Source organism: Megalopta genalis, chromosome 1 (genome assembly GCF_051020955.1).
Source record: "Megalopta genalis isolate 19385.01 chromosome 1, iyMegGena1_principal, whole genome shotgun sequence".
Taxonomy (NCBI): Eukaryota; Metazoa; Arthropoda; class Insecta; order Hymenoptera; family Halictidae; genus Megalopta; species Megalopta genalis.
The window spans coordinates 3,373,764-3,400,586 of record NC_135013.1 but is presented as its reverse complement, the minus strand read 5'-3'; the positions used below and the strand labels follow the sequence as shown (position 1 = coordinate 3,400,586).

General features: G+C 36.7%; 1 protein-coding gene across 5 annotated transcripts in view; it reads right to left on the bottom strand.

The window, feature by feature from the left end:
• The window catches only part of LOC117223634 (uncharacterized), a 280,088-nt gene that overhangs the window by 209,492 nt on the left and 43,773 nt on the right, over positions 1-26,823 (bottom strand). Inside the window, exon 1 of one of the 5 annotated variants that reach the window (XM_076519037.1) lies at positions 11,814-11,971. The exons of the other annotated variants lie outside the window; for them this stretch is intronic. The gene's annotated coding sequence lies outside the window, so the exon portion shown is untranslated. Of the gene's footprint in view, positions 1-11,813; positions 11,972-26,823 lie in introns of those variants that run through there. 5 annotated transcript variants of the gene reach the window in all.

The window sequence follows — 26,823 nt, the reverse complement described above, 5'->3', positions numbered from 1 at the left end:
TATCACAGCAGCTTAATCTTTGTCAAGGATATGTCAAGGTTATTTAACCTTAAAATATATTAATTTTATATATTAATATATTAACCTTAATATGGTAACCTTAATATGTGAATCTTAATATATTAACCTTAATATGTGAACCATAATATATTAACCTTAATATATTAACCTAAATATGTAAACCTTAATATATTACCCTTAATATATTAACCTTAATATATTAACCTAAATATGTAAACCTTAATATATTACCCTTAATATATTAACCTTAATATATTAACCTAAATATGTAAACCTTAATATATTAGCCTTAATATATTAACCTTAATATATTAATCTAACCTTAATATATTAACCTAAATATGTAAACCTTAATATATTAGCCTTATTATATTAACCTTAATATATTAACCTAAATATGTAAACCTTAATATATTACCCTTAATATATTAACCTTAATATATTAACCTAAATATGTAAATCTTAATATATTAGCCTTAATATATTAACCTTAATATATTAATCTAACCTTAATATATTAACCTAAATATGTAAACCTTAATATATTAGCCTTATTATATTAACCTTAATATATTAACCTTAATATATTAATCTAACCTTAATATATTAACCTTAATAAATTAACATGACATATTAATATATTATCCTTATACAATATACCTTATATAATGTATTAATAATGTATTAATCTTCTATATTAATATACTGACCTTAATACATTAACAAATTTCTTAATATTTCTTAATACATTAACAAAGTTCTTCTTTACAAACTAACAAGCTTATTAAACAGTGCATAAAAATATATAAAATAACGCAGTCCAATATAATTACCTAACTCGTCCCCTAATTTCTAAATCTTATATTCCGCTTTTATTTTTATCCATTCTTTCGCAGTTTTAACACCCGCCTCAAAATAATAACTTTCAAACGCGACGCTACGAAATTCCATGCAAAAGATGTCTAAACCATAATTGTAATTTCTTTTAACATATTCTTTCACCAAAAGAGAACGTTTCACATCCACCAACGAACTTTTCCGCGGCTAGCTTCGCCCCGGTCACCACCCCCACGGAACGGTTCCACGTGGACGACCGCGCCCTATATTTTATCCATTTTCTGCCACCCTCCGTAAATAGACCGCGAACGTATAAAATCGTTCCCGATTCAAATGCGACGCCGGCAAAGGTAACGCCGATACATACATATACATACACATGTACACACGTGCATGTAGGCACCGCACGCCGCGGCCGCGGCGCAGTTTTTGTTCTTTCAGCGACGGCTGTCCTATGAATGGGGAAACGTGCCGGGACATCTGGTCCGTGTCTCCGACAGCGAGAGAAATGGAGCTGTCCGCGCGGCGTCGAAACAAATCATCGGGACACGCGTGTCCAAATTCTTGGCAATAGCGAACGAAAGCTCGATCAAGGATTCGCGATTCTGCTCGGTCTCGACCGGGTGAAACGAATCGAACGATTGCGGAGGGGTCCGATGAACGAATTGCAGAGAGCTACGATTCGCATGTAAGAAAGAAAACGATGTACAGTAATGTCTCCCTTACTGACGCTCAGATTGTCCACTAAAATGGACAATTTGGGAAGAGAAGATACGATTATTCGAGCCTTGCGGCTCGTCTTTATAATTGTCGACAATTTATAACTATACAAATCAACCGCAAGGCTCGAATAATCGTATCTCCTCTTCCCACATTTTCCATTTTTGTGGTCAATCTGGGCGTCAATTAGAGAGACATTACTCTACAGTAATGTCTCCCTTACTGACGCTCAGATTGTCCACTAAAATGAACAATTTGGGAAGAGAAGATACGATTATTCGAGCCTTGCAACTCGTTTTTATAATTGTCGATAATCGGTAACTATAAAAACGAGCCGCGTCCATTACTTTCGTCGATGTTTCAAATTTTCGAAAAATTTGTCGATACTCGAACAGCTATAGCTTCGTGCAAAAATATCGTACAACAATGGAACTCGGCTCATTTTAAAGCCCGAAGTGTCTACTTTCGGGAGCTGTCCGTCGATTCCTTCGACAATTCGCGACACATGGATGGGAAACCTCGTTCCAGACTTTGCGCAAAATTTCTAACCTCCGAAACATCGACGATATTCAAAATACCGTAACTTCGTGAACAAAAATCGTGGAACAACGAAATTGAACTCAATTTAAAGCCTGAAATCTCTACTTTCTTACTATGGAATTCATCTTCATTGGAAAAATTGTTCGGAGACACGGCACGCGGGAAGCTGTAACTATATCGGACGAAGTAGAAACGAGTCATTTAGGGAATCTTGGAATTAGAAACGGCGTACAATAAATTATCCCTAATTGACGCTCGGATTGCGCATAAAAATGGATAATTTGGGAAGAGGAGATACGATTATTCGAGTCTTGCGGCTCGTTTTTATAATTGTGGACAATTTATAACTATAAAAATAAACCGCAAGGCTCGAATAATCGTATCTCCTCTTCCCACATTTTTCATTTTTGTGGTCAATCTGGGCGTCAATTAGAGAGACATTACTGTACAGTATATAACGAGTATATTTATATAGTGAATATATTATATGTATAATGAGTATATTATATATACAGGGTGTCCCACAATTATTTTAAAAGCCGAAAATGAGGGGTAGTTGAGGTCAATTGAAGTAACCTGTTCCTTTGCGAAAATGCAATCTGCGGCTTTGTTTACGAGTTATTAATGGAAAACACTGACCAATGAGAGAGCGTAAATGATATTTTAATTTATGTTATTTATTTTATTTAAATTAAAATATCATTTACGTACTTTGTTAAGGTTATGTTAAAAATTTCATATGTGACACAAAAGGTGTCATGCACACTAGAAAATTGAAACGGCCGTCACGGTTAAATTACTTACTATTTCAGGTTCGAAAAATTAATAAATATTCTTCAGACGCTCTAAAGTAAAGGTGAACAGCGCTTTTCTTAAAAATATCACTGTTACGTAGTAAAAAAAATCCGGAAAGTTCTCGCTTCGTGATTTGTTCAATACCTTGAACGCGGCTCGAGTCCGTCTCGACCATCTGTCAAAGCCTCGTGCTGCTGGCTCTCGAACTTCGCGTCGTCACCTCTCATTGGTCAATGTTTTCCGTTAATAACTCGTAAACAAAGCCGCAGATTGCATTTTCGCAAAGGAACAGGTTACTTCAATTGACCTCAGCTACCCCTCATTTTCGGCTTTTAAAATAATTGTGGAACACTCTGTTATACATTTAAACATATATAATAAGATGAAATACTAATTTTCGATTAAATACTAATAGGATCGATAATCGATAGGAAACATTTTTTTATCGAACCATCGAAAGGGGCTGAAATATCGCGGGAAACTAATTTTCGAGCCACCCTGTACACGCGTAATTTAGATTCTTCGCTGTTCATTGTCCTCTCGTCACCTCCTAACCGTGGGACGTTTAGGGGTTTTAAGGTCAGCTTAAGGGCGGATCATTTTGTGCGCCGCATAAATGAGAGTGCTAAAGATTTTATTTCCTTCGGCGGAAGCAGGACTATACTTGTGAAGTAACGTAAATCATTTACGTACTTCTTAAACGAAATATCACGGATATGAAAAAACTTTTAACATAAAACACCTGTCGCACGATGCTAATTAAATCGTATGGCCACTCTTGATGTTTCATTAGAAGTTCACCCTTTAACTTAATAGCTTGTAAAAATTGTTCTTCATTTTTTCTTACAATTTAACACCCTAAACAGATATCCAAAGTATTACTGTAATATTGTTACTATAATAGAAACGTGTTAATTGTTCTTGTATATTTTTTCTTTTCTTTTCCTACGTATATTTTTTCAAAATTTTATTTGGAAAATTATCAGCATTTGATTTTCAGCTGAATGTCGTCCTCTTCCCCCTTAACCTTGCTTTAAATTAGGATTGTAATCTATACAAAAGTATTTTCGATGCAACAAATATCAATGCAATGAAATATCTTTAAATATGTCACTTTTTTAACTGTTTGCTTCGAATTGGACATTAACGTTTCCGTTAATCAATTATATTTTTCTAATTTCATCAGAGTCTGAAAAAGGTAAAATAATGTTCAAAATGTAATTGAAAATGTAAGTGAAACTTTAATTGAAAATGTAATTGAAAATGTAAGTGAAACTTTAATTGAAAATGCAATTGAAAATGTAAGTGAAACTTTAATTGAAAATGCAATTGAAAATGTAATTGAAAATTTAATTGAAGATATAATTGAAAATGCAATTGAAAATGGAATTGAAAATGCAATTGAAATTATAATTGAAGATGTAATTGAAATTATAACTGAAAATGTAATTGAAATTATAATTGAAAATGTAATTGAAATTATAATGGAAAATGGAATTGAAAAATGTAATTGAAAATGTAATTATCATAGAATTTTTAACTTCTCCATTTTAATACTGTTTTTAATACTGTTCGTACATTCTCGAACGGAGTCGAACAAGATTCAAAAAGTATAGTTATTGTTTCGGTAACAATGCGCGACAGTACACGCTGATGTATCCGGGCGTCCAGCATCGAACGCAACCATTTTAACAGGCCGAGGCCGTAGTTTTGATAATTGCCCGAGCAACTTTAATTGAATCACATCCAATTATTCCGGTTCTGTCAATCACGCGAACGCATGATCACTCGTGGAAACGGGCCGTTCGATTTCCGATTGTGAAATTTCACGAATCACGGGCTCCGCCAATCAGTTCCGGATATTAAATCATGGCCGTCGCTGTGCTGGTCACGACATTTTACAGAAGAAGGCGAGCGCTAATGAGTCGGAGCTTCGCGCGGCTAATTTCGATTAATTTCGAACAATTTCGAATTTTCATTAAGCTCCGATTCGACGGGCTTTGGCCGCCGCGTGTCAGCTTCCCGTCATTTCGCGGATCGCGGATCCTGCCCGGGCGGGACGCCGTTTTTTTTTTTAGGTTAGAATTCGCTCGTGGAATTGGGCGCCGGGTTTCTGTTTACACGGTGCTGCCCAAGATGCGGGTTACATCATTGTCGAAGGCAAAGTGGACACGAAATTTTTATCTGATTCTTCGCGAATAAATATTTTTTTTTTTTTTATTACATGTATTCTATAATATAAGTTATACACATTGCGTAATATTAATTATTTACATTGTGCAATATTAATATATATATATATATATATATATTGTAATAAATATACATTGTAGAATATTAATTGTGTACGTTGTGTAATATTAGTGATGTGCATTGTGTAATATTACTTACACGCATTGTACAATATTAATTATGTGTAATATTAATATATTAATATATTACACAATATTAATATATTGTGTAATATTAATGATATGTAATATTACTTACATAAATTGTACAATCTTAATTATGTGTAATATTTATATATTAATATATTAATATCGTGTGATATTACATATCATTAATATGTATTAATATAGTAATATATTACACAATATTAATGATATGTAATATTACTTATATACACTGAACAATATTAATTATATGTAATATTAATATATTTATACATTACACAATATTAATATAATATATTGTGTAGTATTAATAATATGTAATATTACTTACATAGATTGTACAATATTAATTATGTGTAATATTAATATATTAATTTTAAATATCATTAATATGTATTAATATAGTAATATAATATTAATATATTGTGTAATATTACTAACATACATTGTACAATATTAATTATATGTAATATTAATATATTAATATATTACACAATATTAATGATATGTAATATTACTTACATACATTGCACAATATTAATTATATATGTAATATTAATATATTAATATATTACAAAATATTAATTATGTGTAATATTAATGATGTACATTGTATAATATTACTTACATACGTTGTGTAACATTAACGATACAAATCGTGTATCAATAATTACCTACACTATGCAAAATTAGTCACATAAATACTCTAACATTCATGTGTGCCATTATTAAACTGTTAGCATCAACAGTATCGGGACATTAACATTGCAAATATGTCTATAAACATTCGACTGCAAACGAAAACACGACCATTAAATATCGCAATTAATTTGCAATCGTAGCTAATCAATGCATCACGTCCTGTCCACGGACGTGCAGCTGATATACAACGATATCCAGATTTTTTCCAATCGAAAAATACGATTCACAGGCCGATTAGGCATTCGAAAAGTGCGTTCAGCAATGAAATTTGTGTGACGCCCCGCGATTAGCATGTAAAACAACGATCACCGTCGATTAAAAGTCACCGTACAGGTGTCCCGATCCGTGTCAAACCGCGGCCGATTGGAATCGGTCGTACGTACCGGCAATTTCGTCGGGCCTGAAATTTTAATCGCGCCGAACGAAGGCAAAGCCAGTTCGGAAAGTGAATTAGCATGGCGCGGCTTTGGAGATAGTTAGCCGGGAACGCGGCGGCGCAACGACGATAGAAGGGCGGCCCCGCTTTCCATACGAGACGTGCACGGAAACTGTTATGTTCGAGTAGTTCTCATGCGAGACATACCTCGAAACAATTAACCGCTCTTCCGCAACAAGAATTAAGTTTTGCTTTACGACACGCGCGCGCGCGAACACTATGAGCGCTTCGGGAGTCGTCGGGGACCGGCTACTGTTTTTCGATCCGAAGAACGCGAGCCGGTTATTGAATATCGAATTGATACGATTTATAACTATTTCGCGCTTTATTCGACGATTCTTCCAGAAACAGATTTTTGAAGGTATTTCGCGTAGATTTTGTTAGCTTTTCCGTTGTTCCCGGTGGACAAACATTTATTTCATTGAATTGTTGAAAATTGAGTAACAAGATAGCCGAATTTAACCAGTTGGCTGTGTTCGACGAGTATACTCGTCATGAAGAAATAGCAGTATTTTCTGTCGCGACGAGTATACTCGTCATGGGGAAGTGGCAGTATTTTGGGTCACGACGAATATACTCGTCATGAAGAAATAGCAGTATTTTGCTTCGCGACGAGTATACTCGTCATGAAGAAATAGCAGTGTTTTGTGACGCGACGAGTACATTCATGAAGAAATAGCTTAGAAATAGCTAGAAATAGTTTTGTGTCACCACGAGTATACTCGTCATAAAAAAGTCGCAATACTTCGTATCACGACGAGTATACTCGTCATGGAAAAATCGCAGTATTTCGTATCACGACGAGTATACTCGTCATAGAAAAGTGGCAATATTTTATGTCACGACGAGTATACTCGTCATGAAGAAATAGCTTAGCAATAGCTAGAAATAGTTTTGCGTCATGGCGAGAATACTCGTCATGGGAAAGTCGCAGTATTTCGCATAACGACGAGTATACTCGTCATGGAAAAATCGCAGTATTTCGTATCACGACGAGTATACTCGTCATAGAAAAGTGGCAATATTTTATGTCACGACGAGTATACTCGTCATGAAGAAATAGCTTAGCAATAGCTAGAAATAGTTTTGCGTCATGGCGAGAATACTCGTCATGGGAAAGTCGCAGTATTTCGTATCACGACGAATATACTCGTCACGAAGAAGTGACACTATTTCCTGCCACGACGAGTATACTCGTCGCGCATAAAAAGTAGCGACCATCAACCCTTTAAGCTGTAATTTTAGCAAGAACAATAAACATATTCTCAAATTTCAAGATATTTAGAATATTTTTAAACCGATCCTATATAGGCGAATATATTTACATTATAATAAAAACAAGATTAGAAAAGAATCACAGGACGATCAATTTTGGTCTACAATATCAAAGAAATTAAACGTTTCGCTCGTCCGTGCGACGTCGCGATTGCATTCTACAGGATCTCGCGTCCCGAAATGCCAACTTGGCATCCTGGACTAATAAACGCGCGGTCTCGCTTATGCTTACCATAAAGCTACCCCTGGAGAAATCCGGGCCCAGGTGAGCTCCCGGGACAGGCGTATCGATCAGGTGGTTAATTAAATGCCTCGTACCCGTTCCCTGAGTATCCTCCAGGAACTGACTGAAGCCCTGCTACTTTCGAGGAGTCTCTCTTCCCCCGCGGTTCAAAGCGCACCAAAACTCTCGACGAGAGTGGAATCGGTATTTTCATTCGATCAACAGGTGGCTTTTACCCGATGCTCGTCGGCCGTCGCGTCGCGTCGTCTCGGCCTGCGATTTTTCGTGCCGGGCGGTACAAAAACGTGCCGCAATCTAATTGAACGGGGTCTTGGAAAAAATAGAGAGGACAATGCGTGCGCCGGAAACGCGATTTTCTAGAGGGATAGGAGAACAATTGCTATCTCTTCGAACACCGTTAACATATTTATTTTAGATCTATTTTTGTCTCTGCGTGTAACTAAGATCAAATATGTATACATACATATATATATTGTATATTGATATATACAATCTAATATACAAATCTAATATCTATAAATATATATATACAGGGTGTTCCAAAAATGTCTCGCAATCCAAAAGTGGCGGGTTCCTCAAGTCATTTGAAGCAACTTTTACCTTTACAAAAATTTTCTCCGAGGCACCATTAACGAGTTATTAACGAAAAACAGTAACCAATGAGAGGCGAGCTCGGCTGACGCGAGGCGACCGAGCCAATGAGCGGTACTGGGCTGCCTCGCGTCAGCCGTACTCGATTCTTATTGGTCACTGTTTTCCGTTAATAACTCGTTAACGGTGCCTCGGAGAAAATTTTTGTAAAGGAAGAAGCTGCTTCAAATGATCCGAGGAACCCGCCATTTCCGGATTGCGAGACATTTTTGGGACACTCTGTATGTACAGAGTTCGCGCGACGATCGGTTTCGCGCGAAATCACCAAGCGCCCTTTTGCGAAGCGCGATTTATGGAAAGCGAACGCTTCGCGCCGCGCCGATGCCGCATTCGACCATTTTATTATACCCCGAACACCTCGGGACGAGCTCATTAAACTTTTATAGCGGTTCGAGGCTCGAACACTTCATCAATCTTCGGTCGCCGGTAAAATCGAGGCGAAGTGCTAACGATACCCGGCGTCGTTCAATCGAATCGAAGTATCGATAGAAACGTTGTAGACACTGCATTTATACGCGATAAACGGACAACACACCGTGCTAATAGCTGCAATTAATAAAATTTATTTAATCGACACATATTGTGCACATACATGTACATTACACAAGTATACTAAAGTTGCTTTATTAACGCGAACAATTGGCAGCTAATTTTTCTACTTTTTGAAACTTTGCTACTAAAGGAAGCCATTTCCATTGCCATTAGTTCAATGCGCCATGCAAAAAGTATCTGTTGTATGCCGGTGGTACCGCTTTGGTGCCATTTTAAAAAACTGAAATAACATTTGAACTATATTTCTTGGGTGTTAAAAGGCAGCAAACTAACTATAGCATTGTGCTTATTTAACTAAGAATCAAGTACGAAAATTCTTGGATGACTTATCTTAATTTTAGGAATTCATATTACCGCCATCTTCGAAATTTTGTTTAAAATCTAAAATGTCCAAGCTATTATGCTGGCGTCGAACAAAAGAATCGTATCTAAGATCTGCGGACCGCACAGTGTTAATTATTAATATAAATTTATTAATTTAACCGTAGGTTCAGAACGAATTTCCGTTTGACGAGTCAGTCTTTCTGTGTCACTACCAGAGAAACCAGCAAAGTTTTCCACATATTTATAATCTTATAATAATATAATTATATCTTATAACATTTTTATTTTATATCCAATACCTGTCGTCCACAGCGACGCAATACCCGTCGAGCGGCTTCGTCCGCAAAGGGTTCTATGGTTTCATCGTTATTACTTGGAATAATTAAATGTTTAAATAATAAAAATCGAGGAAAATCTAGGTCGGTTAATTGAGGTTATATTGTATCTTCAAATTGATGTAATCGTTAACTTTACAGTCTGGAAGTGGGCAGAAAGTGTGCAAGAAGTGTGCTTACAGAAAGTGTAATGCGAACAAGATGTCGGAGTGGTGTAATTGCAGAGTTTTAAGTGAAATGGAACGAATTAAAAGAGAAATAGAGAACACGGAAACACTCGCGCCATTTCGATTTGATCGCTTCAAATTAACATAGATTATACGGATCACCAATTTGTAATCATTGAAATTGGTAAATGTTGTTTGTACACGCAAATTGGATACAACGCAATCTACTGGTTGTATTTAGTTTTCGATTGTTTGTGCGCGCGAGTGCATAGTTGCTTATTTGGAGAAAAATTCGATTCTTAATCGTTCGTATTATTTTCGATTTTTCTGACAGAAATTTGTGACACAAAAGATGTCTAAAATAATAAATAAAAGAACAAGGAAATAATAAAAATTGTAAAATGAGACATAAAACGAAAATAAATAATACAATTTGTAAAATAAAAAGCAGAAAACAAATAAGTAATACAATTTGTAAAATAAAGAATAGAAAATAGATAAATAATAAAATTCGTAAAATAAAAAGTAGAAAACAAATAGATAATAAAACGTCCGCAAAGGGTTAAACCGGGTCCGGTTCCCTCGGGGAGCCCCGTCTTCGTTACGAAGCTAATCGCCGGCCACGCGGCGGTAAACAATGAAAATGGCGCGCGGCGGGGAACAAAACACGGTCGGCTGCACGCGGCCGGCCGCTCCCGGAATGTCAGGGTTTTTGCTCCGCCGGACGATCACTTTCTCGTTCTCATGGTGTCCTCTTATGCATTTGATGTTGCACGCTACCGCAACCTCGTTCCGTCGCCGTAAAAGCGAACAATATGTGAAAGGAAACGCTGCGACTGTTTACCGACCCATTGACTGACGTAATATACCACAAAGGAACCCAGAGTGCCACGGTGAAAACGATCCACTTTCCATAATAGCGTTTTAATGTTCGACTTTACTCACGGTACATTGCCCGCCAGTGTGTGCGTGTCTGTGTGTACACGCACGAACAGTAATGTCTCCCTAATTGACGCTCAGATTGTCCACAGAAAAATGGACAATTCGGGAAGAGGTTATGTCTAGGTTATGTCGAGCCTTGCGACTAGTTTTTATAGTTACCGATTGTCAACGATTATAAAAACATAGCGCAAAGCCGGGATAATCGTATCTCCTGTTCCCAAATTGTCCATTTTTCTGCACAATCTGAGCGTCAATTAGGGAGACATTACTGTAGTTGATACTTCGACGAAATTAAACGTCGATTTATCGTATTATTATTGATACGAATTTACTTCGGGATGACGTTGCAAATAAGACAGTGAATTGAATGAATTACACGATTATACTTGGAACTTTTATACCGAATACAAATTTGTTTAAACACTCACATTTCGTACGAAATGTGAATATTGAATAGAAATGCATTTCTTTTCCTGATAATTTTATTCAATTCAGAAGAAAGTACGACCGTTCTTATAACCTTACATTTTATATCGTGAACACGTGAAACCCACAGTTTAATTATAATCATTACGAAGACGCGTTTATGCATCGAATTTATATAATCGTATTTAATAACGGATAAAATAATACGTCGGTATAAAACACGCTTTCAATGCGGAACGGTTTTGTACATGTTCCATCGACCGTGCATTCTGGTCGTACCTAACCTACAAGCAGCAGTAGTTTCAGACGGCAAAGGTCAGACGTCGAGTTCGAGTCAACGGCGGTTCTTCGACTTTCAATATCGAATCCTAACGGTTGCAGTATACACTATAACGTACAACCTAACATCTCGTAGTATTTGCACAAGAGCGTAAAAAATATGTCTTCTACCTCGTACGGCTTCCTTTACATGCTCCTCGATCTTCTTCTTCTTCTTCTTCTTTCGTTCAGTCTCGTTCCTGTTCCATCCTATTCCGCGCGAACATTCGACTCGTTCCATATCTCCCGGTTCGTTCTCTCGTTCGTTCTTTCACGTTCGTTTACCTTGTTCCGCGAAAAATGTTCGCGGGAGCCCGGTACCTCCATGTGTCCATGATGCCTTGATCATCGATCGCCACCAGTCCACCTTTCCGGGCGATAATTAATCGTCCCGGAACGGCTGGCTCGGTCTTTGTCGCGACTGCTCGGCCAACGGAGCGAGATCAACGACCCGGACGGACAGCCGGAGATCGTGCCGTCGCACAGTGGGCTCGATCGAGAAATTCAGTGACATTCTGTTATAACTTTTGAACCATCAAAGATATTGCAATGAAATTTTCACCAAAAATATTTAAAAAATAGTTATTTTCAGCTATAGATAATTAAATTTTTTGCATTTGTTAAACAATAATTTTTAATTAATTTTCATCGACATTTTTTGTGTAAAAGAAATTGTTTAAGTATAATGTTTCAAACTATTTGTAACATTACAATAGTAACGTACCTGGAATTACTCGTGGGTCCTCGTGACCAGTGTGGGTGCGATAAAGTACGCGTCCCAGAAAAAGGTCTCTGTATGCATTAAATCCTGAAGCTGCAGGTTTATTGAAACACTAACAAAATGGTAAGATTAATTAACGTACTCTACATTTTATCAAAAGTTCGAACTCTTGAAATTTACCAACTACATACAATGCGTACAGAGAACTTTTTCTGGGACGCGTACTTTATTGCACCCACACCGGTTACGAGGACCCCACTAGTAATTCCAGGTACGTTAATGTCGTAATGTTACAAAGTTTGTTTCGTTTACTTATATTTTTCATGTTATATGGAATAATTAAAAATTTTAAATATCTGTCGATTTACAGACTAAGAAGCGTTCTGTAATACCGACTGGAACACAGAGAGATTATCTTCGATATCTTTAACCTCGAAGTAACGTAACGTTGATATCTTTAAAACGTAATAATTTGCAATCCGGTTCGTCTTGGTTTGTAACTTTTACAGAATTATGTAGAGGAAAGTATCCTGAAAATATACCGTTTGCCCGAAACCGTGATTCCTTGAGTGTCAAAAGGTATTTCTTGTCGAATGTAAAGAATTTTTAGACTTTTTGTATTTTATTAAACATTATATTTTTCATACGTAGGATACGAAAATCTTAATTCAAGCTACTGTTTCCTAACGAGAAATATTGCCTCCTAATGTTAAAAAAGAAAGCAGAAGAAAAAGTTAATTAGGTTCGTCGGGATATTGCGAGAAAGAGAAGCATATTTTTTGGCGTCGAATGTAGCGTTCAAAATGTTCAACTTTAAATTGTCGTATCTGTTACAATTTACGATCATTTTTATTAATATTCCCACTTTCGAGGGTAATGTACATTTAACAAGCGATAAAAATTGACTGGACATCGATATGAGAAAATTAGGTTTTTATCAAAAAGTCACTAAAATCTTCGATCCGGCCCACTGTGCGTCGCTCGGCCGCACGCTCTGCTCACCGCGCGTCCACGATACGAAAGCGAGGGACAGGCGGGCGGCGCAGGCGGCTTGGAAGTCCGGACGGGCACGGTATATAGATAGAGGTGTCCCCCGGTTCCGTTTCTCCGAGCCGAGCCGAGACGTGACGGCGGCGCCGCGCGGCGGCGGTGCGTCGCGCGATGGCTTCGCTCGGTTTCTGCTCGCCTGCTAACGCGATACCAATAACCAGCGACTCTGCGCACGTCGATCGCGGCAACGTGCCGCGTTTTGCACCTGCGTGAGCACACGTCCGACGCCGCGCCAACGCCAAACCCTTCGAGATTATTACGCAGGCGTCCGTCGGGAGCCGTCGGCGCTGGACGCATATTAATCGATGCTAGATGCCCGGCCCTCGCTCGTGAGAACCAGGCCCGGAACCGACGACGAGCTGCCCATGAAATATATCTTGGACTTGTTCGCTCGGGACGGACTGCTTCTGAACTGCTTTCTTATTGGAGCAGAGATTAGGTGACCTTTTACGGTATTAGAGTAACCGTTAGGCTCTCCCGCGTCTTGCGGTTAGAATGCGGATTTGACGGGTTTGTGATAAAAGTGGATTGAGAAAATTTGAGAGAGTGAGAACGTTTAAATAATTTAAAGATACTATTATTGTATTTATGTAGTTTCAACTGATAGATGCTAGATTGCCGGTGCGAGTCAATTTGACTCGATTACGATTTTATTGATATTTATGTATCTATATAAAATTAAGATAAAATATATAAATATATAAAAATTAAATTAAATAAATAAATAATAAAAATTATTTAAGTTTTTCTATATATGTTGGTTTAATATACATAGCAATAAAATAGTAAATCTAATGTTAAGCTTATTAAAAAAAGGAACAAATGTCTGTGTTTTCTCCCGCCATCTTGCAGACCGAGAACAAGAATAATGACAGGTAGAAGCTAAAGGTAGAAACATGCTATTTTTTAGAGACAGATCAGTATTACGTCACACTGAGATAGACGGAGTGCTTATAAATGGAGTTCGACTGTAACATTATTTGAGACATTATTTTAAGTAACATGTTATTTTATTTCGCAATTATTTGAGGCAATTGTGAAATTATATGGCACGGTGATGTAATTATCAGCTCTGACTCCGATTTATACACACTGACAACTAATATTTCTGCAAGACGCAATGACCGATTCGAATCTATGCAATAATTATAAAATAATAAGAAACATTTTTCTGAAGAGGAATATTTAGATTATTTTCTTCCACGGCAATATTAAACGGATGCACGTGAAAATCTCTTAAGAATGAAGTTTTTCAGAGAAGAGTTTCTTGCTCGACGTAAATTCCTGTGAAGATTTCTTCAAATTGATTCTTTTCGTAGCGGATTATTTAAAGGATCATAATCTTTATGAAGAGAGGCAGAGAGTTATGCTAAAAGCAAATCGATTTGAAGGCGTCGTAAAATAAGATTTCATCGTGGCATGTGGTATTCAAGGATTGTGTTTTTATGAAGAGAGAGCGTGGGAGAAAGAGAGAGGAAGAGAGAGAGAGACAGGGGAAGACGGAGAGAGAGAAAGAGAGAGATAGGGAGAGAGAGAGGAAAGAAAAGAGCGGGAGAGGAAAGGAGAGAGAGAAGAAAGAAAAAAGCGAGAGAGGAAGGGAGAAAGAGAGAGAGAGAGAGAGAGAGAGAGGCAATAAGAGAGTGAGAAAGAGAGTTTTGCTAAAAGCGAATTGTTGTAACAATTTCATAAAATAATATTTTATCGTGGCATATTGCGTCAAGGATTATATTCTTCTAAAGAGAGTGAGAGAGAGAGAGAGAGAGAGAGAGAGAGAGAACAAGAGAGTTTTGCTAAAAGCAAATCGATATAACGATTTCATAAAATAATACTTTATCGTGACATATTGCGTCAAGAATTGTATTCTTCTGAAGAGAGAGAGAGAGAGAGAAAGAATGAGAGAGTTTTGCTAAAAGCAAATCGCTACAACGATTTCATAAAATAATATTTTATCGTGACATATTGCGTCAAGGATTATATTCTTGTAAATAGAATGAGAGAGAGAGAGAGAGAGAGAGAGAGAGCGAATTTTACTAAAATCAAACAAACGTCTCCCAAAACAAAATTCCAACAAAATTTTCATTCTCTCTTCCCAAAACCTTGTTGCCACTACCATCCACATAAAATTCCACATTAAATAACAAAACCAAAGAAAAAAAGATCGATCGTATCGTATCGCTTTCTCCTCGAACGCGAATCGCGCGATTCGATCGTAGCGAAGTCAGCACGGAAGCTCGTTGTATCGCCGCCGCCGGAAACAGAACTGCAAAGCCCGCGAAATATGAACTCGGAATCGCCGGGGTCCGTTACGAAGTTACGAGACGCAACGCACGGTCCGGCCATAGCCGTTTCGAATCGATCCGATCCTAAAGCAACGATAAAGGCCGTTAAAGTTCGAGCATCGCCGATTCGGGGGTCGCGCGAGGGGGGCGAACGGCGCGGAGATCCGCGATAATCCGCGAGCAGAAACGGTCGCGCGACAGCCGAGCTGCCGCGAAGATCGCCGATTTGGGTACACCGGGCGCGTATTTCGAGGGTTTGCGACGACAGTTTCGCGAACTGTCCTAACACCGGGATGATATCGGCCGGGTGAACGAGGATCGGACGCGACCGCTTTGTGTATCGATATAATGCGCAACCTGCGCCTGCCGCACGCCGATTCCTCGGCCCGCTGTTCTCCTGGGAATCAGAGGTGCAGCCTTTTACCTGGCCCAACGCCCACACCTCCCACCTTTGCCCACAAAGGCTCCGAACGTGCTTTCTCTCCTCGCGATTCCTCTCCCATCCCGAGCGCCGCGGAGGGAGCACAGCTGCCGAGCGACCTTTTTCTATGTACAGCCCAACTCTCCTCGCGCGAATCGATATGTATGTATGTATGTATATACGTATTTGGAGCTCCGCGGAATCGCAATTGTTGTGAGCCACTCGAGCGACCATAATTACAAAGCGATTTTCGATTATGTTCGGCTTTTCTTCGACGGTGACTTTTTCTGCGAACTCTTTAAACAAATCGAATGTAATCGCTGCTCGCTATTGGACCGCGGATTTTACGCATTTATGGCAAAATTATTATTATTATAAAATAATAATTCTTAGTTTTGTGAACTGATGGAGGACAGCTGCGTTTACTACTGCGCGAGTCTCCAGTGTTGAAAATCTGGAGAAAATCAACCCCCAAATGTTCGATTAATGTTCGATTATTCTTCTTATTAATTCTGGAACTGTGAATGTTAGGAAACAAGTCTTCGAGCAAAAGTCGCTTCTTTCGATCGAATCTAGTGAAGTTAAAGAAAAAGTTGAGAAAAGTATCGATCATTTGTTTATAACTTTTTCCAATTGTTTAAACAATTAGCTGATTGTGTACCGTGCGACAGATTTGGACGAGAGAAATAACTTTTGTTCGAAGACTAGTTGTTTATTTCGTACAGTTTGCGAATTATAGTAATAAAATGAACGATGTTCACTCCCTTCCACCCCTTAAAGTGAATTTACGCAAAAAAAGAACAAAAAAAACTGTACAATATATGTATGTCTACGTATGTTGTATTATATCGCCAAAGTTTTAGAATTTATCGGAGAGACAATTTTTATAGAAATATTCTAATTTACGAACATTGCAACAAAGGGCATATTGACACATTAACCCTTTGCACTCGAAGCAACTTCAACTCGAAATAGAAAAATAGTATCTTCATCTTATAGTATTTTTATTTGGTATATAACTTACTGCATATTTACTTACCGAAAAAACGTTCTCGTTTGAAATTTATTAAATTAAGCTTATATTAAATGAAAATAATATTTCCTGTTCTCTTCTTTTCGTTTTGTGTTATACACACATATTTATATTTTTAATAAAAGTTAAGTTACTTATATGGAATTTTAAAAAAATGTTTTGCTCCCAATAAGTTTTCGTACTGGCTACGGGTCTCCTGTAACACGGTTTCACAGAACGCGGCATTTTCTAGGCATCTGTCTACCCTGTTACAGTAGAGATATCTCTATAACCTTGGAGCAGGCGCTCCGAGGAAATTCACACCTGTGCGACGGCGCGCGCGTAATGTCTGGATGATTTCCGCGGTTCTCACGTACCAGGATACCAGGAGGCGCAGTCTCGGCAGACGAGGTGGGGGGCCGGCGGGGCCGCGGCTGCGCCCATGCGCGCAGAAACACATCCAGAGCCCGGACGTACTCCGGCGCACAGTGGGCCGGGATCGAAGATTTTAGTGACTTTTTGACAAAAACCTAATTTTCTCATATCGATGTCCAGTCAATTTTTATCGCTTGTTAAATGTACATTACCCTCGAAAGTGGAAATATTAATAAAAATGATCATAAATTGTAACAGATACGACAATTTAAAGTTGAACATTTTGAACGCTACATTCGACGCCAAAAAATATGCTTCTCTTTCTCGCAATGTCCCGACGAACCTAATTAACTTTTTCTTTTGCTTTCTTTTTTAACATTAGGAGGCAATATTTCTCGTTAGGAAACAGTAGCTTGAATTAAGATTTTCGTATCCTACATATGAAAAATATAATGTTTAATAAAATACAAAAATTGTAAAAATTCATTACATTCGACAAGGAATATCTTTTGACACCCAAGGAATCACGGTTTCGGACAAACGGTATATTTTCAGGATGCTTTCCTCTACATAATTCTGTAAAAGTCACAAACCAAGACGAACCGGATTGCAAATTATTACGTTTTAAAGATATCAACATTACGTTACTTCGAGGTTAAAGATATCGAAGATAATCTCTCTGTGTTCCAGTCGGTAATACAGAACGCTTTTTCATGTGTAAATCGACGGATATTTAAAATTTTTAATTATTCCATATAACATGAAAAATATAAGTAAACGAAACAAACTTTGTAACATTACGATACTAACGTACCTGGAATTACTAGTAGGTCCTCGTAACCGGTGTGGGTGCAATAAAGTACGCGTCCCAGAAAAAGTTCCCTGTACGCATTGTTTGTAGTTGGTAAATTTCAACAGTTCGAACTTTTGATAAAATGTAGAGTACGTTAATTAATCTTACCATTTTGTTATTGTTTCAATAAACCTGCAGCTTCAGGATTTAATGCGTACAGAGACCTTTTTCTGGGACGCGTACTTTATCGCACCCACACTGGTTACGAGGGCCCACTTGTAATTCCAGGTACGTTACTATTGTAATGTTACAAATAGTTTGTAACATTATATTTAAACAATTTCTTTTACACAAAAAATGTCGATGAAAATTAATTAAAAATTATTGTTTAACAAATGCAAAAAATTTAGTTATCTATAGCTGAAAATAACTATTTTTTAAATATTTTTGGTGAAAATTTCATTGCAATATCTTCGATGGTTCAAAAGTTATAACAGAATGTCACTGAATTTCTCGATCCAGCCCACTCACTATGCGGCGGCTCGCGTCGGCCGGCTCCGGCCGAGACAAAGACGCGGCGGGACGCGGTAACGTGCGTCCGCAGGTAAAGGAACCTCAGATTTCCTTTTCAGGTGAATTCCGCGAGCGTGGGCGAACAGGATCGCAGAGACGGAAGGACGTCTCGCCGGCCGGTGCAGCGGCGCCGCCAAGGTGTAAGGTCAGCAGAGTTTACACGCGACCTCCCCACCCTGCTTTCTCCTCTTATCCCGCGGCATCTTCTTTCCTTCGTTCTCCACGCGGCAGGCTGCTCGGCTCGCTTGCTTCCGAGCCGGCAACGTGCGCGTGGTAGGGGTAGAACGTGCGGTAAGGTAACAGGTTAACAACAAATCGTTGAACGTGCATCATCGCCGTTTTGTTTACAAACCGGGCGAAGCAGAAGCCCCGAAATATGTATGCTCTGCCCGAAAAGATTGCAGCCTGGAGAACTGTTGGATGAAAATAGGCCAACTTCGAGCGACGATAACTCCGCGAAAAATCGCGGTAGGACGATGACTCTTTTTTTAAACTGGAGCTTGAAACCTCTGTTTTAAGATGCCATTGCCCGATTTTATATTCGACGTACTTTCATCATTGTAACTATTTAAATGCGGGGCTATGTTTGTTGTATTGGAAATTACCGTTTTTGTCTTGTTGAGAACTGTGAAGTTTGACGAGATGCACGGACTCGGTTAAATTTTTTTGAATGATGCCGTTTGCAGCGGAATAAAGTTTGATCCTTCCCCTTCAATTTAAAAAAAGGGAGCCGCTGCTGCGATTCTTTCTCGCAAAGTTGCAGCACTCTAAAGTACCCTTTGCATTGAAAATTATCATTTTTGTCATATTAAAAATTGCTAAGTTTGACGAATTGCACGGACTCTACAAAATTTTTTCCAGGTATGCCGTTTGCCACGAAATAAACTTTGATCCTTCCCTTTTAATTTAAAAAATGGAGCCGCGGCTGCGATTTTTTCTCGCAAAATAATAGCACTCTAAAGTACCGTTTGCATTGAAAATTACAATTTTTATCATGTCGAGAATTGCAAAGTTTGACGAATTGCACAGATACGGTAAAATTTTTTTCCGGGATGCCGTTTGCTACGAAATAAACTTTGATCCTTCCCCTTCAATTTAAAAAAAGGAAGCCGCTGCTGCGATTTCTTCTCGCAAAGTAGCAGCACTCCAAAGTACCCCTTGCATTTTCGTCATGTACCCGCGGCATTGATATTTCGCGTAGCGAAAGTGGACCAAACCGAGCAACCTCTGCCATTAAAATTAACGTTGCAAAATTGCAAAAAAATTCGTTGAAACTGGAAGCCGCGTTTTATTGAAATTCGGTTGCCGGGGAGGGCCGCCGAAAAATCTTCCCGAAATTACAAATCGAATAACCTGCGCCGCGCGAATACTATACAATAACGGAGATTGTGCACGGCGCGCACCGCGCCGTTACACCGTGATATTACGCAATCAAAAGATAGCGATCGATAAGTCTCGTTTTTTATTTACCCGCGTTTTGATATCGATCAGAATCGTTCGCCGGGTGCGCTCTGTCGTACAACAGCGCGGCGCGGCACGGTGCATAAAAAACGCCCGTGTAACTGTTTCGGGTGTTACACTTCGAACGCTTGTACAGTCAAATCAATTCAAATGTATGGAACGTATTCGGATATTTTACAAGAGCACCGTGGCAACCTCGAGTGTTAGGCGACGTCGGAGAATGGAAAGGAAAATCTCTCACGGAGCGCGAGTTCCGAAGGCAGCCGAACGGAAATTTATTCGGTTCGTTTTACGCGACTCTATTTTTATTTGTGTTCGTTTTTATCGATTGTTTATCATTTTCGTGGAAAAATCGATCTCAAAGAGTCCGTCGTCGAAGATAATATGCGTTTCACAGTGATCAAAAGCAAGCTTGCTTGTACAATCATAAAAGTAAAAATATTGTACGGATTAATCAAAATGATGATTGGTTATTTTTAATTATTATTTCTTACATTATTATTATTTGTTACAGTGTTATTCGATTACATTGTATTCGAATTGCATTTTAATTGATTTGAGTAATTCGAACCTTTTGAGTTAATTTAATTATACAATTATTTTGATTATGAGTGTAATTGAAATGTAATGTAATTCAAATACAATGGAATTGATTGAATGTAATTTCTTTATAGAGGTTAAAACTGACGAATAAAAAGAAAATTGTTGGAGAAATTTTACTGGCAAAATTGGTTGCGTGAACACTTTCCACAAAAAAATACAATGTTAATATGTAACAATGTTATATAAAATGTATAATTTATAGTGTATAATTTATAATGTATAATTTATAATTTATAATGTATAATTTATATTGTATAATTTATAATTTATAATTTATAATTTATAATTTATAATTTATAATTTATAATTTATAATTTATAATTTATAATTTATAATTTATAATTTATAATTTATAATTTATAATTTATAATTTATAATTTATAATTTATAATTTATAATTTATAATTTATAATTTATAATTTATAATTTATAATTTATAACGTATAATGTGTAATTTATAATGTATAATTTATAATGTACAATTTATAATGTATAATATATAATGTATAATTTATAATGTAACAATATTACATAAACATTCCGAAGAAATATTCACAGTTCTGGCCGACGTAGTTCCGTTCCACAAGAAAAGTGTGTTACATCGTCGTTGACGCGAACGAACCGACGTAAAACTGTCCCGGCAACTGGGAAAGCTATCACGCGGCACCCACCGGCGTATAGTCTAAACTAATTGTGAGTCTAAGCTTATTTTAACTTTAGTTTAAGCTAGCTTAAGACTGTATTGTTAAGCTAGATTAAGTTCTAATATACCGAGTGGTTATCATCTTAGCTTCGCTTGCTGTCTTATCGCGCACGTTGCTTCAGCCGTGCCTGCAATAAACGCAAGTGACCGGTCACACTCGCACGACGTTTCAGGCGACCAGTTTCGTCGTCCGGTGTCCCATTGTACGTATATACATATAATAAATTAGAATATCAAGCACTGAGCAGCGATCGAAGTTCTCATGATCGTGTCCAGAAATTTCGTTTAGAAATCTTATTATCTTTTGCTACACCGCGGATCTTTATGGAAAATAAAAATTTGTCTGCATTTGTTGCAAGCAATAGGAGCAGCCGCTATGAAAATTCTTTCTTCGTTCAATGATTTTAGCGACCTGTGAGACTAATACGCTATGTAGCACTATATTATATATTATAACACTAGATAACACTATGTTGTATATTACAACGCTATATAACACTATATTATATATTATAACGCTATGGAACGCTAAATTATATATTATAACACTATATAGCACTATATTATATATAATAACACTATATAGCACAGTGTTATATATTACAACACTATATAATACTATATTATATATTACAACGTTATATAACACTATATTATATACTATAACGCTATGAAACGCTAAATTATATATTATAACTCTAATATATATCACTGTATTATATATTATAATACTATATAGTACTATATTATATATTATAACACTAAATAACACTATATTATATATTATAACATTATATAACACTATATTATATATTATAATACTATTTAACACTACATTATACATATATTAAATAACGTTAAAAATAGGGTAAATAAGACTAATCAAGAGCAAAAACTACTACTACTACATAGAACAACTTTTAAATAAAAGGCAGAACAACTCAAAGCCCCACAACAAAATTTCCAACCACCCTCCACGTTTGTAGTACAAATTGTTGTCTTGATTGTTCTCTCTGTTAAATTGTGCTCTCTATGTTAGATTATTCTTCCTGTTAAATTTTTGTCTTTGTTAGATTATTCTTCCTGTTACATTTTTGTCTTTGTTAGATTGTTCTTCCTGTTAAATTTTTGTCTTTGTTATATTGTTCTCTCTGTTACCAAACAGTAGTCTTTGTTAAATTGTTCTCTCTGTCAAATTGTTGTCTACGTTAGATCGTTCTCTTTGTTAAATTGTGCTCTCTGTGTTAGATTATTCTTCCTGTTAAATTTTTGTCCTTGTTAGATTGTTCTCTCTGTTACCAAACAGTAGTCTTTGTTAAATTGTTCTCTCTGTCAAATTGTTGTCTACGTTAGATCGTTCTCTTTGTTAAATTGTGCTCTCTGTGTTAGATTATTCTTCCTGTAAAATTTTTGTCCTTGTTAGATTGTTCTCTCTGTTACCAAACAGTAGTCTTTGTTAAATTGTTCTCTCTGTCAAATTGTTGTCTACGTTAGATCGTTCTCTTTGTTAAATTGTGCTCTCTGTGTTAGATTATTCCTCCTGTTAAATTTTTGTCCTTGTTAGATTGTTCTCTCTGTTACCAAACAGTAGTCTTTGTTAAATTGTTCTCTCTGTCAAATTGTTGTCTACGTTAGATCGTTCTCTTTGTTAAATTGTGCTCTCTGTGTTAGATTATTCTTCCTGTTAAATTTTTGTCCTTGTTAGATTGTTCTCTCTGTTACCAAACAGTAGTCTTTGTTAAATTGTTCTCTCTGTCAAATTGTTATCTACGTTAGATCGTTCTCTTTGTTAAATTGTGCTCTCTGTGTTAGATTATTCTTCCTGTTAAATTTTTGTCTTTGTTAGATTGTTCTCTCTGTTACTAAACAGTAGTCTTTGTTAAATTGTTCTCTCTGTCAAATTGTTGTCTTTGCTAGATTGTTCTTTCTCTTAAATTGTGCTTTCTATATTAGATTGTTCACTTTGTTCAAATTGTTGTCTACATTAAATTATTTTCTCTATTAAACAGTAGCCTTTGTTACATCGTCCTCTTCGTCAAATCCTTATCTACGTTAGACCGTTCTCTCCGTTAAATTATTGTCCGCGTTACATCATTCTCTCTATTAAATTGTTGTCTTTCCTAGATTGTTCTCTCTGTTAAATTGTGCTCTCTATATTAGATCGTTCACTTTGTTCAAATTGTTGTCTACATTCAATTATTTTCTCCGTTAAACAGTAGCCTTTGTTAAATCGTTCTCTCCGTCAAATTCTTATCTACGTTAGATCGTTCTCTCCGTTAAATTGTTGTCCGTGTTACATCATTCTCCCTATCAAATTATTGTCTTCGTTAGATTGTTCTCTTCGTTAGATTATTCTCCATTTTCGCCGAAACTAATGCTTCCCCCTGGAGGCGTGCTCTAACTCTTCCAACATATACATACAGAATCATAGTAGGTGCACATATATACATATACATACATATACGTATATGCACATATATGACATATACCGAGTCCAATTTCTACTGCTCGCATGACATAAGCAGAACGACGGATGGCCGTATACTGCCCTAGTCCGAGATGCACTACAACGATATTCAACGGTGTCGGCTGCACCGAGAGACACGTTGCACGTTCCACGCTGCACTCGGCCCAGGTGAAACGCAATCGACGTGCATACCTACCTGCACGTCTTTCCGCTTGCTGCTCTCCTGACATGTGGAATCGGTTGATACACCTGAATTGAAGAACGACGATCGCGCGCGGACGGAATGTCGCGGAACATTTGTTATACAGGGTGGGCCCGGAACTATCGGGCGATCGAAATTTCGAAAAATTTTCTACTATCGTCCACGAACGCGGCGGGGATTTCTTTTGAACGAAATCTGTGTTCAATGCGAGATTCAGTTTTTCTTTTTTTAGGTCGATTTTAAGCGCCAGATCTGTGCAGTTTTGTTTATTATTTTATGAAAATTATAACGAGAGTAACATCTGCGTCGCTGATTGTGAAAATTATATGAAAATCGATTATTATTATTATTATTATTATAAATGGGTTATTATTATGTAATGGATGTTACGGAATATTAATTGGAATATTAGTACATTATCAATTAATATTATTTATGGATTATTAATGGATTTGATGGGATATTGTACAATGGATTATTATTATTTGAAAATGGAATGATAATGGTTGAGTCAGGCTTTTTTTTCATTCGTTAATGATTTTATTAAATCGAGTCTAATGTGACGATACTCTTTCTAATGTTTTCACTGTTTTATATTTTATAATATAATATTATGTTGAATACTTAATATATTAATGTGTAATATATTAAATACATCATGTATTACTAATATAGATATCGAATATTTAATATATTAATGTCTAATATAATAAATATGTAATATGTATAATAATATATATCAATGTGTAATATATTAAATATATAATATATATTATAATATATTGATATGTAATATATTAAATATATAGTATATGTTATAATATATGAATAATATGTAATATATTAAATATATAGTATATGTTATAATATATGAATAATATGTAATATATTAAATATATAGTATATGTTGTAATATATGAATAATATGTAATATATTAATGTAATATATTAATATTTAATATAATAAATATAATATATATTTGAACATATTAACTATGTAATATATTAATATCTAATATATAAAATATACAATATATATTACAATACATAATTAACGTATTATTCTATTAATTATAAAATTCTTCGAGCATAAAAACTGGCACAACCGTGATCGAATCAACGTCACCGGAGAACATTCGTTCAAATAAACATCGTTCCTTGTCAAAACCGATAATGTATCTCGAACAAATAATTACATACAGTGTCCAAAAAAAAAAGAAATCCGCGCGCGTGCAATGAACTCGTTGCATTAACCGATCTGTGAAATTACACGAAACCTCGCGAAATTGCTATTGCCGCCGCCGCCGCCGCAATGGCTATAATTTAAATCTTAAAGCCAAAAATGATTGCGCCCGCTTATAAATATGCAAATATTAATTGCTTATCGTTTATTCATGACGACGATACCGACTGTTATATAAAACTGTATCGACGACGCATGATCGACGATACACACTACTAACCCAATATAAATTTCCGATTACTATGCCATTTTAGTATCAATTTCCTGCCGCTTTAATAACGAACGGATCATCCGAATGTGTTCGACGATTAATCGTTTCGAGTCGCGATTATCCCGAATAATTCGGTCCAATTAAACGAAACGGCCTCGCGAACGTATAAAACGGCGAGCTCGTAAAAAAGAAAAAGAAAAAAGAAGAAGATAAAAAGAAAAAACGACTCCGCTCGTCGATGCGACGCGACGAGCGAAGGCTCTTAAAAATATTATTTCTTTTTTTGTTTATTTATCGATCGTGTGGTGGCTTTTACAAAATATTTCAATTGAAAACGCTGCGTCTGATTGATCTGTCTCGTTTCAGGTATCATTGACCCGGATACGCGGATTCCATTAAATTAATTTTGTACAAATACATATAATACATACATACATACATACGTCGAGACGCCGCGCCGCTGAAAACGGGGTCGACAAAAGAAAAAACGCCTCCGGCACTCATGTTTCGTTGATACTTTAAAAGTTAACGCGTTACCGTGTCTCTCGTTCGTATCGCGAAATAAATTTACAAGTGGCTCTTCGAATACACGTTCGAACAATTTCTGCGAGCCATAAATATTGTATACGTAACGCGCGAAACGCGATTGAAAATCTGTAATTACATTTTCGAATATATTTTTTGTTTAGCCAATTACATATGTATATACATACGTGTATACGTCGACGTTATAGTTGCGACGTTATCGAACGTGTTCCGCAACGCGATTCTTTCCGTTTTCAAGTAATAATTGCATCGTTGCGAAACATATTTCGTCCAGCGACAGTTAAAACGAGATCGTACGAGGAACACGATTGTACGAATTTCTTACGTTCTCGGTACGTTTAACTTTGCCTAGATCGTATATTTTATTTATACGCGTTAACGAGAATAATACATATTTGCATTCGCGTTCGTCTCATCCAAGAGATTTCGAGAGATTTTGCAACGGCCATTTTTAATGTTAATCGTGTCGCGTGACCTCCGAA